Here is a 19,648-nt window from a genome sequence, read left to right on the forward strand (position 1 = left end):
CATCTATTCCCTGACCAAGCCTCAAGAGGTATCTTGTCATGAACTAATTTTGTATGACACATATTGATCAAGTATACTATTATTGCTACAACTTCTTCCCAATATTCAGTTGTGAGCCCTTTTTCTTTCATCATGCTTCTTGCCATTTCAACAATGGTCCTATTCTTTTTCTTAGCCACTCCATTTTGATGCAAAGTATAACTGGCTATAAGCTCTTCTCTTATGCCATTTTTCCTACAAAAAATTATAAACATATTGGAGGTATACTCCCCTCCTATATCTGATCTAAAGACCTTAATATAGTGTTCACATTCTTTCTCAACTAGGGCTTTGAATTTAAATTTTTTTTCAAAAGCTTTAGATTTATTCTTCAAAAAATACACCCATGTCCTATGATTGAAGTCATCTATGAATGTCATAAAACAAGTAATCCCCCAGTAGAAGTACTTTGCATAGGGCCTACCAAATAAGAAAGTACCAATTCTAATGGTGCTCTAGCCCTTCTAGAATTTATAGAATTAATGGGAAGCCTATGTTACTTATCCAATATGCAAGCCTCAAACATGTCATATGAATCTACAATGCTTGGCAAATCATCCACCATTCTTTTTTTGGACAAAAAATTTAAACCAACAAAGCCAAGATGTCCATACTTGAGATGCCAAAGCTTGGAGGGGTCTTCAATCATGCTCCTAAGAGTTGATTGCTAGTGTATTAATTTACATACATGCTTGGGGGATGTAGCACTAACTTCAAAAGAGAAACATGTATCTATCCTCAATGGGAACATCTGGTTCTTTTTCATTTGGATTGTTGCAAGTAATGTATTACTCCCATACTTCTCATGAATGACACACTTGTCATTTTCCATCAACACCTTGTATATATCCATTTTGGATGAGTTGTCCAACACTAATCGAGCTGTGCTTCATACTAGGGGAAAAATACACATTTTGTATTTCCTTCTTCTCACCTTGCTTGGTGCAGACCATAATAGATCATTTGCCCATTATGGGAATAGTTCCATGATTTCCCATCTTAGTTTCAAACTTAAAAGTCTTATCAATGAAAGCGAATAAACTCTCATTACCACTCATGTTGTTGCTACAACCACTATCTAGGTACCATACCTCAAGGCTTCCTTCTTCACCAATGTTACACATGATGAAGGCTATGGGATTGTTTGCATTTTCCATGTTCATATCAGCCATATTAGCATTTTTCTTTAACTAATCACCCTGCTTCTTCTAGCATTCACTTGCATACTTATGAAATTACTAGCATTCAACATTATTCTTATTGGAGTTGTAATTCTTCTTACCTCCTCTAGATTTTTTTTGAGAGGTTCTTGCTCCCTCTTGGTTGCTTGATCTTCTTGAGCTTTCTGCACCAGCATTCCTTTGACCATTCCTTCCATGACATCTACTTCTTGAGCCTCTATCGGAGCCATTTCTACCTCTCTCCCATCTCATGAATTCTCTTGAGCCTTCAAATATTGCTTTTGGGAAGTAGTAGCTGATCTGGTGCTCATGGGTTTGAAGAGTTCCCATCAACTCATCCATGGTCAATGTGGTTAGCTCCTTTGCTTCTTCTATGGTCATGACAAGATTGTCATATTTCTAAGGCAAACTCCTCAATATCTTTTCTACTATTTTTTGCTCATCATAGTCTTCTCCATTTAATTTGAGTTGGTTTATCAAAGTGAAGATTTGTGAGCTGAAATCTACAATAGGTTCATTGTCCCTTATATGAAGGTTCTCAAACTCTCTTATGATCATCTATAACTTCACTACTTTGACCTTATCAGTTCCCTTGAAGTTCATCTCAAGGATGTCCCATGCTTCCTTTGCATAATTTGTTGCTGCAATTTCAGGAAAAACTATCTCAATCATCGCTTCCTTAATTAGACTTAATGCCTTAGCATCCTTTCTCCTTGACTCTTTCAACTGAGTCTTTTGTGGATTTGTGAGAGAAACATACTAAGTTGGGTCTATCACATCCTTACACCCATTAATTAAAAAATCCCATAAATCATTTGCAACCATTATGGTTTTCATCTTCTTTGCCCATGTATCATAATTTTGTCCATTAAAGGATGTTGGTTGTTGCCATATCTTTCCTGTATCTCCTGCCATGTCAAATATCCTAGAAGAAATGCCCTAACTCACTATGCATGTGGGGCCTCAAAGCTCTAATACCATGTGAAAAATTAAAATCACAAACCTAAAAATTGACTCAACACATGAAGGTGCCCAGTGACAGTTTTTCTTGGCACCAATGGATGCCGAGTGACAGGTAGAGGGTGTCGAGTGAGCTCAACACAAGAGGAAGCTGAGTGAACTTGGCACACAAAGAAACTTAGCAAGTATATGTCGAGTGAGCTTGGTAATGTGTATGCTAAGTGAGCTTAGTCACCACTATAGGGTGGAGCTCGATAATAGAGGATGTCGAGTGAGCTCAAAAACAATAGTAAGAAGAGAGTTTAGTCAAAGACTAGACTGAGTGGGTAATATAATAGATTGCCATTAAAACATAGAGAGTCGAAGGATAAAGCTTTCAAACATGAAAATTTCAAATGCAAAATATTATGCAATGAAGAATAGAAGGTAACACCAAAGATTTGTATGCCTACTTGCTTACTTGCTTTCTATTCAAATATTATAAACTATTACAAAATATAGGAGTTTTTAGCTTCAATCAAAAAACCCTAAAATCTTCAAACTAGTAAAACTTCAAATTTTAAACTTTAAACTTACAACTCTAATGGCTGCATACAACAATGCTTGGAGCAATCACTACTTCATAAGACAAATTCAATAAAAAATAAACTTATAGAATGACAAGGGAAGAAACATGTGCAACTACAGGCATGAGACGAACTTCCTTCTATTTTCTACACTTAGATTGATCTTTTGATCAACTTCTTTTTCTTACTTCTTTTATTTGCTCTACAACTCTCTGATCTGATGAATTCTTCAACTAATTGAATGAATCAAATTCATTCCTTTTGTCTTTCTTCAAAAAATTTTTCCCCCTCTTTTCCAAATTTGAAAACTCACCTACCGAGCATTAAAACTTTTGATGTAGTTGGGGTGGTAGGTTGGCATTTCGCTCTAGGGGCAAACATCTATCTACATTTAATATTTCAACATAATAGTCAATTAGGAAATATGTCAAAATAAAATAGTAAATAATGTGTCGTTGAGATTCACATTCAATAACAAAAAGAGAACTAATTCATTAGTGCTACTTCTACTAATTGAGAGTTTTAATATTCACATCATCCAATTTTTATTGGTTTTAAATGGATATAGATTCTTTAGGAGCCCCAAAATCAAAATAAGGACCATAAACATGATTGGAAAATGTTTCTTCTTTTTTGAATATAGCAGATCCATAAGTTATCACACCATACCAAAAAGCATGACAATTTGTTTAACTTCATATTTTTTTGATCAATAAGCATGTTGCTTAGTAGTATATCATACCCTGATAGAGTATAGCTACTACAGTATAGGTAGTAATAAGGTCACAACTCCCTTTAACTTCTCTTAATAGCAAGTTGTAGTCAAAAGCTCATATATTTTGCTTAAAAAATTAAATTATACATAACTAAATCAATGAAAATGGTCAAACATAAACTACAGAAAATGGGAAATTTGGACAAGTGTAAAAACTTTGCCTCAGTAAAATTATAAAATATGATGCTAAGATATAAGAAGAGAGTAACAATTTAAAGGAGCATAAGAGACTAGAACAAGACCATTTTAGGATTCTCTAGTGCTTATTTAGGAAATATAGAATAGATAAGAAAAGCTGAAAAAGTAATGCTTTCCTCAAAGGGGTGACAATTTTTTAAACATACAACCAGAGCACCTAAAAAAAAGATGATAAAAATTTACACAAAACTACTTGCTCAAAAATTATACCTATTGATGCAAGATTATTTCACACTCTCAGTAATTTCAATTTGTAGAGAACGATAGTTGCGAAGGAAATGTTTTGACAAGATGAGCCTATTACTATACCTTGGAAGTCAAGAGTTCGAACACAATTGATAATGTCAAAGCCAAGATATAGGAAAAAGAGGTTATTCTACTAGACCAGCAGAGGCTAATATTTTCTGGCAAGGAACTAGAAGATGGGTGTACCTTAGCAAATTACAATATCCAAAAGGAGTCCACCCTTCATCTTGTGCTTTGTCTTTGTGGTGGGATGTAGACAGCAATCAGATTGTCCTTTGGGATGAAACTTTTGATTAAAGCTTGCAAAGAAGAAATTTTCATTTCATATTTTAGTATGTAGGCCTATTTATGCATGAGCCAGAATGGTTGATTCAACTATGATGTTTTTAAACAGTATATAATTTGATTATTTTTTGTAGATATTATATAATGCGATACTCACTACTAGATTTTTCATCTTTGATTTTCACTTGATATGGAATTAGTGCATATCATTAATTATTTTTGTTTGATTTTCCTTAGAAGATGTGTTTGACATGATTGTTTTATAATCCTAAAATGTCTTGTCTTGTCTTCTTTTATAATCCTGAAAGTACTTTCCATATAGATCTGCTCTTTATTATTAACATTATTATTTAGTTGGTGCACATATTTAGCCTACATCAATGTCAATACTATAGAATAGTTCTTATTTTTAAACTATATTGTTTTGAGAGATATGGTAGATGTGAAATTATAGCTGGACTCTTATTAGAACTATATTGAGCCATAGCAACCTTTATCAATCACGGGAAATTTTAATGCAAGGCTATGAGAGAAGGCACACCACATAAAAGTGAGGCAATCATTTGAATTTTAAGCTATATAGAGTATGGCCTCACTTATGAGGCCTAAGGAATTTCAAGCTAACCATTAGATTTCTACTTGTTTTTCATTCTACTCCAAACTCATTAGAGCATAATGAAACTGAATCCTAGTATGCACATTTTTGATGGAATCAGTAAACACCAAACTTGCATATGGATGCACATCTTAAGATGTTGAATAAGCTTTTATATATATAATTGATCAACAATTAAGCTGAATGATAATTGTTGAGATTTTAAATTGATTCAAAACATCTGATGATATTTCATATGTGCTTTTGCAAGCTAGATGTTGGAAGGGGATACTTAATCAGGGCAAGCCTAAGAAGAAATAGGCCCAAAATAATGTACAGAGAAACTGTGCAGCTTCAGTTAGAGTCTAGACAACAATGTGCATGGAACCAATATTTTAAATTAGTTCTTCTTAATGGTCATTTTTGGAATTTTATCAGCATCTATAGAAATTTCAAGTTTTCCAGGAGGTGACAATGTGTGTCTGAGGTACTTCTTGAAGGTAACAATTTAGCACAATCAAATAGATTTTTTACTTCATCATTTTTAAAGTTGCCTACATTTCCTACATTGTTAGTCTATGCCTAAAAGAAAATTAAGTGTTGAACTAGACTTAGATGGGGGTAACCACTTTCTAATGAATGCCACAAGTGCCATGGTTAAATGCCACAATCAATTTCATGTTAACTAGTGGCAGAAGTGTCAATTTCCTCTTCCTCAATTACTTCCAAGTTTTCCTTAAATAATTTCTTGGTTTTCTTGGTTGGCACTAATGGTAGGAAATCTTACATTTGATATTTTTTATTAGCCAAACATAGAACAATGTGATAATATTTGCAGAACATGGAGCTTTTGTTAATGTGTATGATGGCAGAGAGAGCAACACCAGTAAGGGTGGCAGTAACCAGAATCAAGTTTTTAATTCTTACCAACAACAATTGTTTCCAATCATATCCAACTAGGTTAATGAAAGATGCTACAGTGACTTAGATCCAAACCCAAGTTGTGCGGTCCATGTAATAGACTCCCACCAATAGCATAGGAAAACTAGAAGCCATTTACTAAAATTCTCCAAAATTATAGATATATCTTTGTTTGAAACATCTTGCCTTTTTGTTATCATAGATGGTAAAGTCCCCTCCATATAGATCTACGTTTTACTATGAGATGTTAGTTTTTGATTTAGATTCTAGTTTAAATTTTGGTTTGACATTTTCTCAAAAGTTTTTTGGTTTGAGTTTTCCATTCAAGATATATATATATATATATATATATACATGTATGTATATATATACATATATATATACATATATATATACATATACATATATGTATATATATATACATATACATATATGTATATATATATATACATATATGTATATATATACATGTATATATACATATATACATATATGTATATGTGTATATATATACATATATGTATATATATATGTATAGATATATATGTATGTATATATGTATATATATATATGTGTATATATATATATGTATATATATATATGTATATATATATGTACATATATATATATATATACATATATATATATATATACATTTATATATATATATATATATATTTGTGTGTGTGTGTGTGTGTAAAAATATGCTACAACAAAGAATTGAAGGTTTTGGTCTGAATTACCTCAACAAATGTATTTTATAATCCTAAAACTTTTTATTTGTCCATTATTGTAGATTTTGAAGCAATCCACAAATAGAACTACTTTGTTACTGTTAAAAGCATTGTCTGTGTTGGAGGTTAGTTATAATGCTTTATACAGTTATTTATTATTTGATAGCTTGCTATCTGCTAATTACCCTCAATACACAATTCTGATGCAATCACAAAATTTCAGTAAATAGTAGCTTAGTAATCTTGAAACTTAGTCTTCCCATTATCATAGATGGCAATGTACTTTTCATATAGATCTTCATTTTATTGTTTGTAGTATTATTCAATTGTTTCAAAGTTTTAGTCTACAACGATGTCATTACTTTATAATAGTTCTTGTTTTTAAACTATAAACAAGAACAAGCTTAGATACAATTTGCAATTTTATCTATAGCATTTTAAGAAATATGCTAGACATGAAATTACAACTAGATTTTAATTAGAAATGTGTTGATTTCTATCAACTTTTCTCAATCATAAGAAATTTTAATGCAACGCTATGAGAGAAGTGCACAACACCTAAAAGTGAGGCACAATATTCTCCTAAAGCTGTTGCAAACATCTAAAACTTGAATAGAGTATAAGCTATCTCAAGGTTATGGATTTTAGACAAATAGAAACCTTGTGGAACTGTATAATTCACATCACAATGTTTAGCTCCTATTTTTATGAATGCAAAACCATGTTTTCTTCACAAGATATATTCTCTCCCTTTTTCCTACACAAGATTTATTCTTTTTTTTCTTCTCCAAGTGTCCACATTATGAAGTATCTATTTGAGGATCTTTCTTGGAAGACTTTATCTACTCTTCCAAGTTGTGCAATATGGCACGATGACATTTCTATTTACATCTCAATGTAGCCACCAATTAGTGGTATGCAAGCATAAAAAGTAGTTTTCATGCAATTTTCTTTAGTAGAAATTTAAGTGATGAAGTATCATTCATGATTAGAAAAATGTAAATTTTCATAGATTGATTTCAAACATGACAACTTTTAATTGACACTAAAATAAAAATATTAGGTAGAGTTATAGAGTATTATCTTACTAATTAGTCTTATGGAATTTCAAGCCAACCATTTGGATTCTACTTTTGTTGCATTATGCTCCACCCAAAAATTGTTAAAACATCACAAACAAAACCAAATCCTAGTACACAAGAGTTTGACATAATCAATAGCACCAAATCAATCAACAATCAAATAGAAGGATAATATTTGAGATTTTAAAATATCTTGAACATTTGATGATATTCCTTACTTGTTTGTGACAATCTAGATGTTGGTAAAGCAATACTTAAGCAGAACAAGCCAAAGATATAGGTCCAAGTGCTATAGAAATTGTTGAGCTACATTTAAAAAATGGTGCAAATGGTACCAATAGTGTAAATCATTTTTCTCAACATTGCTAGAAATTTCAAGATTTCCATGAAGTAACAATGTCTCTGAGGTGCTCTTGAAGGCAATAGTGTAGCCCATTCAAATTATGGTTAAGCATTTAGTTAATCATTTTAAAATTTTCCTGCATTGTTAGTCTATGCTAAATAGAAAATTAAGTGCTTTGAACTAGATTGAGATGGGAGTTACCAGTATCTAATCACAAACAATATATTTTTAATCACTCATGATGCATGATAATAGTTGAATGCCACAATGAGTTTTTTTAAAAATTGGTGGTAGATGTATCAATTTTCCTCTTCCTCTTTTACTTTCAAGTTTGTTTGAAACATTTTCTTCCTTTTCCTAGTTAGAACTAATGGTAGGAAATCTTGTATTTGATAATGTTTGTTAGCCAAACAAAGAACAATGTGATTATACTTGTCACAATGTGTTCCTTTGGGCCTTGTTTGAAGGTAGATACAACAACACCAATAGAGAGTAGCAGTAACTAGAATGAGGGATGAGACTACACCCTTCACTTTGTGCTTATTAGTTTGTCTGCTAATTCTTTAGATAAAGACAATACCTTAGAAGAAAGAAGGGTAGACTTGGTAAGCATAATGGTGGTTTTCAATTTTTGAGAGTAAATTTTTCTATAATATTGTTAGATACATAAGACTGCTCATTTTACTTCAATGATAATTTTTAGTGCTTTTCGTAATTGAACTATTTATTTTAACATATACATTTGGCTGCAACTATCTTGGACAAAAATAATTTAGTGAAATATGATCTAAAAAGTGGATATTTCCAAGTTAATAATCTTGGATAGATAGCTAGTTATTATTACATAACTCATGGGACAATTGCTACTTATAATGAGCTCTTTCATCCACATTCATTGGGGGATTCACCCACTCTTTTTTTTAAAAACAACTTAGTTTTCAACCAATCAATGGTGATATGGTACACTATTTAATATCTCTTTCTCAAACCATAACAAAGATGAAGATCGTCAGTCTCTGGTGCAAGTTAATTAGTGATGAAGTAGATAATGAAGAAGTGCCCTCTCCACAGCCCTTACAACCACAATGTTGACCTCGTGGAGATTAGAAACCTTATATTAATTGGTGGCTTTGATCCCAAAAAATTTGGCTGCAGCTGCATCACTCACATAATTGATGGTGTGCTATGCATAAATGTCAATTTGTTCCATGTTGTATCAAGCAATTGTTTCTTATCCAAGCCATTTAATTTGCAACCTTGTAAATCTTTGCAAAGATAAAGTTGGAGAAGGAGAATTTTTCTTCTCAAAGGTGTCTTTTGATTGTAAAATGTCCATTCCATTATCTGTTGAACTAGATATTTCTTATTTGTTGAATAGATAATGGAATGGATTCTTTACAATCAGAGGACATTATTGAGAAGAAATTTGTTCTTGCTCCAACTGTATCTTTGTAGAGATTTAAAAGGTTGCAAATTAAATGGCTTGGATAAGAAAAAATTGCTTGATACATCATAAAAAATAAAAATTCAACCAAACATTGGTAGAAATTTTGACCAATTCTTGATAGTTTTCTACCAAGACTTGGTCCAAATTTCCACCAATTATTAAAAAAAGTTGACCAAACATTGGTGGAAATTTTGATCAATTCTTGATAGTTTTCTACCAAGACTTGGTCAAAATTTCCACCAATTTTTTTTAAAAATTGACCAAACAGTGGTGGAAATTTTGACCAATTCTTGATAGTTTTTTACCAAGAATTGGTTGAAATTTCCACCCATTCTAAAAAAATTTGACCAAACATTGGTGGAAATTTTGACCAACAATGACAAATCAGAGCTAGCAAAAATTAAAAATTTTCAAAATGTGTATTGGTCAAAATCTTGATGAGAAAAACTCCCACAAACTGCTTGGTCAAAATTTTGACCAACTTGGGTCAAAATTTTGACCAAAATTCATAGAAAATTGAGTTCAAATTTACTAGTGGGTGCACAGAGTCCCACATGACTCCCTAAGTGCATAAGGGGATGTGATCACTAATGTAAAAAGAAAAGAAAAAAAAGGTGGCTTTGGAATGTGTGCACCAGCTCCTCTCATTCTCACATATGCCCCAAAACTACCATACTCTCCTCCATGTTACATGCCCTCCATACTTTCCATCACTCACCTCCATCCCAAGTGTCATTTATGCATAATGCACTCTGACTAAAGTTAGAGATAATCATACATTTCACCCTAGACTCAGTGGCCTCAATTCCTTAGACCTAGAAAATAAAGTTGACTAGATAAGAAGATGCACACAGATAATGTAAAGTGCTTGGGAATGGTTCCTGGAAGAAAGTGCCTAGGTTGAAGGAGTAGAAAGGGGCTTAGGAGGTTTGTAGTTTTAGATAGAATATTTTTTAGTTATAAATTGGATATTAGAAATATTGAATATTTGTAGATGTAAGTTAGTGATCTACGAAATTATGGTAGTTAGGATTGGATGGTAGATAATGTTATTAGATAATAAAGACAATGACTTTAAGAAGAATTATTATAAAAATTGATATTATTTGATTGTATAAGAATTTGGTACTTCATAATTATATTGACTTTAAACACAAGTTATAACAAATTGATTTAAACAATTGGTATAGGATAATTTTATATCACTAAATTTATACAAGGGTTCTTAGTAAGTAAAGGGGTCACGTTGATAGATAGGTTAGAAATTGTTAAATTAAAATGGGATGTTGAGGTTAGTGGTTAGTATGGGTGGTAAAGGATGTTTAGCAAGTTAAGTGAGTTTGTGAGTTTTTGGATAGGAGTTAATATATAAATGATGGGTGAGTATCAATGGGTGGTAGTTAGGAATGTTTTAAGTTGATATAGATTAGTTATGGCATAATTATTTTTAGATGATATTTATTGGATATATATAAGTAATGATATATCTAACCTATGTTAGTTAGTATAGATATATTTACTATTATGATTATATATATATATATATATAATAACATATTTATTAGATGTTATTTATTTGAAATTTGTGAATTGTAATTTTTTTGATATAATATAATAATAGAGTAGAAGGGTCAAGGTGTCGTAGAATTATAGTATCTAAGTTAGTGTGGATATTTCTAATTGTTAATGGGCATATAATAAATATTATTTAATGTTAACATTAGAATGTAAAATGCGATGAAGTGAATTATATAGAACAATATCTTGGATGTTAATATATGTGTGTGTGCATGCAATATTAAGATTAGATTGCATTGTAGATAAAAGTGAAAATTGACTTCAAAATGATTGGTACTAAGGTGGCCATAGATTACTTGAAATACATAGTAGGGGAATTATCATCTTCTTATAAGGACTACGACATTGAAAAATAATCCATTCAAGTCACCATTATGTAGTATAGTTAAATTTGTATGTGTGAAGATGTGATGTTCCTATATACATATAAATTTAATTAGATATTTGATGTAATCAATAGTTGGTTTTATTAATTCAAATCATTTTGTAAATAGATTCCTTAGCTTGATTTGTAATTGTCACATCATCGTATAGACCCCTTAACTTTATGTAGATTATTATTCATCTAGGTGTAGTGATCTTGATGTACATGATGAATATTATGAATACATTACATCATGCAAATGAAACTATATAGTGTCCAATGGTAAATATGGATAATTACTTATCTATATACATCCATTTGAACACACTTCAATTGTGAATCCAGGTTTAGATAGTTCTTGAACAATAATTTATAGATGCAATACTTACCCGAGAGAATACATTTCTAAATTAAATAATTGATATTCTATAATGGTAATTGTACAACAAGGTCTCGTAGGTATACGTCTCTTCTGAAATCCATTATTATCTAGCTCTTGTGTATAACCTGAGACCTAATAAATGTAATTTGATCTCCCATCAAATTATTTATGTTGTGATATTGGAGTAACAAATGAAATGAATCATTAGATGGTGTCATCAAACTAGAAGTGATATTCAATAAAACTACTAATCGGGATGATGAAATCGTAGTCATGAGTCAAATCCAAAGATGTTAGGAACAATATGTCTATGAGTAGATGTATTTGATAACCCTACTAACCAAAACCTTAACTCCAACTTGGCTATATGTGATCAACCTATTTACAACTTATATATTAGTTAGAAAATTCTTAAACTTACCTAAAACAAAACAAAAATAATAATTATTAATTAATTTAAAAAAATAAAAAATAAAAAAAAATTGGAGTTGTGTTTTTGCCTTGAAATTTTGGGCATGACATGATCCCACATTTATTTTGTAGGGAAAATTGTTTTTAATGAAAAACTTAGTGATGATTCCTTGTGTATATTCAGGCCCACCATACATATAGGGTGAAACATTATATCCAAACTAAAACCCCAATCCACTATTTTGATTTCATATCATTTCTATTTTAGATTTCATTTTTATCAATTTTGTTAACAATATTAAAGCTAGCTTCACTTCATTTATGAATCTAAAAGTTTTTTTTGTTCTTAAAAATATGGAACCTGCAAAAGAAGAGTTAAAGGATGCTCTCATTAAGAGTATGAGAAACTATTTTGGAAATCATGCATTTGAGAAACTTAGGTTCCTTGAGAAAGAAGAGATATGCTTGAGGTATATTAGGGACTACTTCAAGGCTAAATTAGAAAAAAAATTTAGTACAAGTGCTCCCTTGTATTCCTGATTTAGAGTGGAAAAATATTATGTTGGATGGGAGGAGAGAAGCCAAATACATAAAGGACATACACCAAAATATGACTAACGATAGTATCTAATACTATTAAGAATGCAATTATGTATTAATTACTCTTTATATTTATATGATCTAACATATTTCAAACTTAGTGTAGATTTCTTGACACATCAAAAGAAATAATGACAAGATTACAAAAGTGTGGGAAACACGAGGTTGACTCTGGTGGTTATTCAAAATATTTTGCCTAAGTTGTTGTTAGAGAAAAAGGTTAATTCAATTTAATTTATTAAATTATCTTTTCTCCCTTCTTAATATTTTTCTTTGTGCACATTTTCATTCATATTTAATAATTAATTAGTAATTATTAAATAGCATTTACCTTTTAGGTTACCCTTTTTGGGTTTCAATCTCCTTCTCTAAGGATAGATCATTTGTAAGTATCTTGTTAGAAATGCTCTAGACTAACTGAGAGGGGGGAGGGGGGGGGGGGGGGGGGGGGGGGGGGGGGGGGGTGGGGGTGGTGTGAATCAATTATTCAAGGTCCAACATGTCCAATTCAAACTTTCTCACTAAGTGTTGTAATCCTAGCCAACCATACATTCATCCAGGCTTTAATATTCCTATTCAACAAGTTACTATAAATCAATATGCAAGCATAACACATAAGAAAATTAACACATAACACAGTGATTTATTAGAAACCCAATTTGGGAAAAACTACCAGTAACATGCTACTCAATTCTCACTCTTCTGAAGTGATGCACTATGAAAGGCTTGCCCTATTGAAGGCTACAACACACTATTAAATGTGACTTGGTTAAAGGATTTAACCACCCCATTAGAAGTGAGCCTAGTTAAAGGACTTTAGAAAATTCACTTGGAATACCACCCAATTAAAGGATTTACAAATGACTATTAGGCCATCCTAAGTCCATAGGATTTTCCTTCTATCCTAACTGATACAATTGCTAGAGAGTAATAATTAGGGAATTTGACCTAATTACAAAATACAATTCAACTTGTAGATCTCAGATCACTTCTTAGCTCTTCTTCATCTGCCTGGCATTCAGTCTCTGCAACTCTTGACAACTTTCCCTCCTTTCAAGCTTAGTCTCCTTGAGTCTCCATGCTCAATGTACCAGTGCAATCATCTCTTCTTGACCACTTGTAGAAGCAAAGTCTCTATGCTCTATTCTTCCTTCTCCTAGATGTCTTCTCCTTGACACCCTTCTAACCACTTTGCAATTTGGCACTCCAACTACTCTTGCTTCTTGGTCTATGGCTTCTTAAATAGTAGTCTTGGAGTTCCTTTCCCACTCGATTCTTCCCTCCATTAATTTCAATTCATATGGATTAGGTAGGATTCATTGTATCTAACCCATATTATGTTTCTTCTAGAAACATCATGAGGAATCCTCTTGAATTTGCTCCAAAATAGTTTACATAGAATTTTGTGCCATCAGCTCATCATCCTTATCCTTCAACTATTTCAAAAAATTATAGGTAACAATTATGTCAGCTCAGATTTGGTGAATCTTCATTTTTTCAATAATGCAACAAATTGGCACTATTGAAATCTTGATGCTCAGCACACACTGTGTTACTCAGCATCAACTATGTTTTTACTGATGCTTGACACCTAAAGTTCACTCGGCACCATCTAAGATTTTCTAATACTTGGCACCTAATACTTTTCTTAGCACTTGAGCTTCACTCAACACCTGAAGATCACTCAACACACACTAGATTTTTTTTTTGCTTGACTCCAACTGAAAATTTTCTCAGCTTCAACTAGCTTTTTTGACACCCACTAATGAACTTAGTTCAAGCTTCACAATCAACCTTGTTACAACTTATCCCTCCAATGTTTCTAAGTGTAACCAACCTCTATATCTTTGAGTATGTTATCAATACATCATTTAACCATTGTCTTAACTAATCCTTGCACTTCGTTAAAACATCATAACTCAACCTTTCCCTTAGGTTCTTTTGTTACATCTTGTTGATCAAATCCTCTTCATCAATCAACTAAGTGATAGTACTTGGATCTTCTAAGAAAATGTCATTCCTACAAATAGTAGGTTTGACATCAATGACAAAACAATGATTGAAAACATTCTTTTAACAACAATCTCCCTCTTTGATCTTCAACAATGAGCTTTTCAATCAGATTTCCAATAATCTCCCTCTTTGGCATTGATGGCAAACCAAAATGATCAACCATTAGACTAAACTATTTAAACAAACAAACTAGGTTAGAACAGTAAGTCAAATGCCAAAAAGTAATTGTGTAACTATTGTCATCAGTTTTCACATCTCCCTCTCTTGATCTACTATCTTGATTGCTTCATTTCTACTTCTCCCTCTTAGCTGATGTATCCTTTCTTTTCTTCTCTCCCTCTATTTTTATCAGCTTCTTCACCTTCTCTTTTTCTTCCTCTAGATTTGACAATCTCCCTCTTGCTCTGGATTTGATTAGTTTCTGCACTTTCTCCCTCATATTGTTGATCAATTTTTGCACTTTACTTCTCCCTCTTTGACAAAAATGCCAAAGACATACTATTTCAACATCTTAATATGCAAGTGTAGCTTTTGCAAGTTCATTCAATTTATCCTTATGTTACCTTGCTTGTGACTGATTTGTAACTTCTGCACTTTGATTACTCCAGGCATGAATCTTAAAGTAAACATCCTTTGCATCAATGTATAAAATCTCCAACAATTAGCTCATTTGAGGTAGGGTAGTCTTGCTTATTCTTAAGTAGCCCTTGCTAGGGGTATCACCCCTAACTTACCTCTAAGGTACTCAAAAGCATCTTTAGGTAGTGCTTTTGTGAAGATGTTAGCAATCTATTCTTTTGAGCTAACATATTTCATCTTCACTTGTTTGTCTTCCACCAATTCTCTTACATAGTGATACTCAATTGCAATGTGCTTGGTTTTAGCATGCATTATAGGGTTTTTTGATATGTTGATAACACTTGTATCATCACAATAAAGTATCGTAGGCTCATTTACTTCTTCTTTCATACCTTGCAATTTTTTTTTGATCCATAGAATATTGCTGCAATTTATAGTAGCTACATCATATTTAGCTTCTATAGTGGACTATGAGGTACAACTTTTCTTTTTTCTGGTCCATGTAATCATTTTTTTCCCAAGAAAAGTGCTCCTCCACTGGTGCTTTTTCTTTCATCAATATTACCTCCCCAATCTACATCAATGTAGGCTTTTAGTTCAAACTTTTCACTCCTCTTATGGTACAAACCATAGTCATCAGTTCCTTTTAGATACCTCAGTATTCTCTTCATTGCCATCATATGATTTTCTCTTGGATTTGTAGAAAATATTACCACTATTCCAACAACTAATGCAATGTCTGGCCTACTATGTACAACATACTGCAACTTTCCAATCATTGATCTATACAATGTCTGATTCACTTCAGCAAACTCATCATTCTTGGATAGCTTATGTCCTGTTGCCATTGGTGTGCTAATTGGTTTTGAGTCTTCTAATCCAAGTTCTTTGAGTATCTCCTTGATGTATTGTGATTGGGTCACAAATATGCCATGCTTCAATTGATGTACTTGCAATCAAACAAAGAATTTGATTTCTCCAAACATTGACATCTCAAACTCATGCTTCATTTGATTAAAAAAATCTTTGAATAGAGCATCTTTTCCTCCAAATATTACATCATCAACAAAAAATTTTAAATCAAAATGTCTTTACCTTTTTCAACCTTGATATAAAAATTGTTGTCATCTGTTCTCTCAAATCCTATCTTTACAAGATATTTGTGCAATCTCTCATACCATGCTCTAGGTACTTGCTTCAAACTATAAAGTGCCTAGTGCAGTTTGTAAACCATATCTTTGTTCTTGTCATCAAAAAATCCCTCTAGTTGTTCTATGTAGACTTCCTCTTCAAGAATACCATTCAAAAAAGTAGACTTTACATCCATTTGGTAGACTTAAAGACCTTTGTATGCAACATATGCAAGTAATATTCTTACTCTTTCCATTCTTGCAATAGGGGCAAATGTTTCCCCATAATCCAGTCCTTCTTCTTGTGCATAGCATTTACAAACTAATCTAACTTTGTTTCTAGTTATCTCACCATTCTCATCAATTTTTTTCCTAAACACCCATTTGGTACCAATTACATTCTTATTAGCTAGTCTAGGAATTAGGGTCCAAGTTTTGTTCTTTTAAATTTGATCTATCTCCTCTTCCATAGCTTTATACTAGTCATCATCTTGTAGTGCATCCTTTACTATTTTGGGCATAACCTTGCTTATCAAACATGATTCATTCCTTCGTCTATTCCTTGTCAATGGTCTGGCATCCTTGTCACCAATGATTTGATCTATAGGATGATGTCTTCTTACATACTTGGCTAATATTGGTTTTTTCCTTCTTTCCATGTTTGATCCTTCAACTTTAGAGTCATTTTTCTCTTCTCCATCTAGTATTTCATCATTTCTTTCATGTGTACTATTCTAAAAATTAGAATGTGCATTTTCTACATTCTACAACTTGGCTTTTGAATGCAGTTTGACATTCATTGGCTGTGACTTGACTGATAATAAAATTTGTTTCTAATTCCCAACTTGATTGGTAGCATTTTCTTTAATAGTCATTCCTTCATAGAAGTATACAAAAGATCTATAATCATCTAATTGTTTAGTCCCATCAATTTGAACTTTTGCATGCCAATCAAAATTTAAATTTTCACTCTACACAATCTTGTTAGTATTAGTGTTCAAACATTTAGGTGCCTTACTTCTAGTGGAATAGCCAAGGAATATGCTTTTATCACTCTTTGCATCAAATTTCCTGTTTCTAGTATCTTTAAGAATATAGCATTTACAAGCAAAGAATTTGAAATGTTTAACATTAGGTGAGTGACCATACCACAATTCAAAAGGTGTTGCATTTGTACCTTTCTTGACTTGGACTCCATTCAATGTGTAGACTACAATGCTTATAGCTTCTCTCCAATACTTCCATCATCAAGGTTCTGGCATAGTCTATCATTGATCTATTCCTTCTTTCAGCAATACCATTCTATGGTGGAGTTCTTTGTGTTGATGTTTGCCTCTTGATACCCTTTTCATTGCAGAATACTTCAAATTCTTTTGATGTAAACTCACCTCCTCTATCTAATCTTACGTACTTTAGACTCTTTCATGTTTCCTTCTCAACACTAGCCAAATACCACTTAAACATTTGAAATACATTAGATTTTGGCTTCAAGAACTTAGCAGTCATCATCTTGGAATAGTCATCTACAAATAGAATTATGTATCTGTCTCCTAGATAACTTTGCACTTCTATTGGACCACATAAGTTTGTATGGACTAACTCTAGTACTTCTTTGGAAGTGTATATTTTTCTTTTGAAACTAGACTTAGTCATCTTCCCTAGTTGACATTGTTTGCACATTATGTATTTAGGTTTCTTCAATTTGGGCAACCCTTTGACCTTCTTCTTTTTGCTAATGTTAATCAGATTGTCAAAGTTCACATGACACAATCTTTAATGCCATAACCACACACCATCAAGTCTAACAACAAGATAGTTGCATCTTCCATATCTAGGTAAAATAAGTTACTCCTAGTTTGTTCACCTTTTCCTATTAGATTTTCATAAGTGTCATAAATTTTGGCAGTTTTGTTTCCAAACCCTACTTTGCAACCTACATTGCCTAACTGGGATACACTCAACAAGTTTTAGTTTAGTACTTCAACATAGTATGCATTATCACATGAAATTTTCTCAGTAAGTTTAATGGAACCTTTCCCCGTGATTTGACATGGAGCATCATTTCCAAATCTAACACTATTTCCATCATACTAAGTAAAGGTAATGGACTTACTTTTATCTCCTATCATGTGATGTGAGCATCCACTATCTATGATCCACTTGTCATTCTTGTTCACATAGGTTACCAATATTGTTGCTTCATCTTCATCTTCATCTGATTCATCCTTCATGGCCACATAGACTACTTCATCATCATTCTCATCAAAATCTTCTTCAACAATGTAGCATCTTTTGCCTTTGTCCTTGTAATCTCTACTATCATCTTCTCTCATGTTCTTGTACTTGTTTCCTTCTTTGCAGTTCTTCTTCTGTGTACACCTTGTAGTAATATGACCTACTTCATTATAACTAAAACATATGATAGGGAGCTTACCCTTGAATTTGCCTTTACCTCTATGGAATCTCCTAGCCAATAATGCTTCCAATTGTTCCACATCTTCCTCATCCATGATGCTATCATTGGATGCATTTTTTTCTTTTCTTCTCTTTTTGCTTGATGTCTTTTCCTTAGTGTCTTTTATCATCTTGGCCTTGAAAGTAGATTCAAGGTTCTCAGTAGTTATCAAATTTGGACAATTCAGATGTAGTAAGTCTTCCCACTATTCCTTCAAAGGTTAGTATGTTTCCTTGGTTCTTGGATGGCTCAAACTCTAATAGCATAGATGGGGAGTAGGGTTCTCAAATATTTTTTGTTGACAGTCTCCTCTTCCAATTGACCACCTAGACTTCTTATTGCACTTACCACTTCTTTCATTCTAGAAGCATATTGGGTAGCATTTTCTCCTTCCTCCAATTTCATGTCATCAAAATTTTCCTTTGAGGCTTTCTCTCTTTGCTCTTTGGACATTGTGATCTCCTCCATAGATATCTATTAGAGCTTTCCACATCTTGAATGTAGTGTCACAATCTTTGATGTCATCATATTCTGCATAGCTGAGTGCAGAGGAAATATCCAACATTGCTTGATTGTGCTCCTTCCTTTTGCTCAAATCATCTACAATAAGAGGTCCAACTGGGTCTACATGTTATGTTCCAATTGAGGTTTTTGAATAATCACCTATTGATCCAAGGTGTAATTTTATCAGACTCTACCATGCAAAAAAATTGTCTTTGTTGAGCTTGGGAACTTCTCTCTTGGACATCTTGATCTTCCTACTT

Source organism: Cupressus sempervirens, chromosome 1 (assembly GCF_028749045.1).
Source record: "Cupressus sempervirens isolate cs-2001-9-10 chromosome 1, ASM2874904v1, whole genome shotgun sequence".
NCBI classification, from domain to species: domain Eukaryota; kingdom Viridiplantae; phylum Streptophyta; class Pinopsida; order Cupressales; family Cupressaceae; genus Cupressus; species Cupressus sempervirens.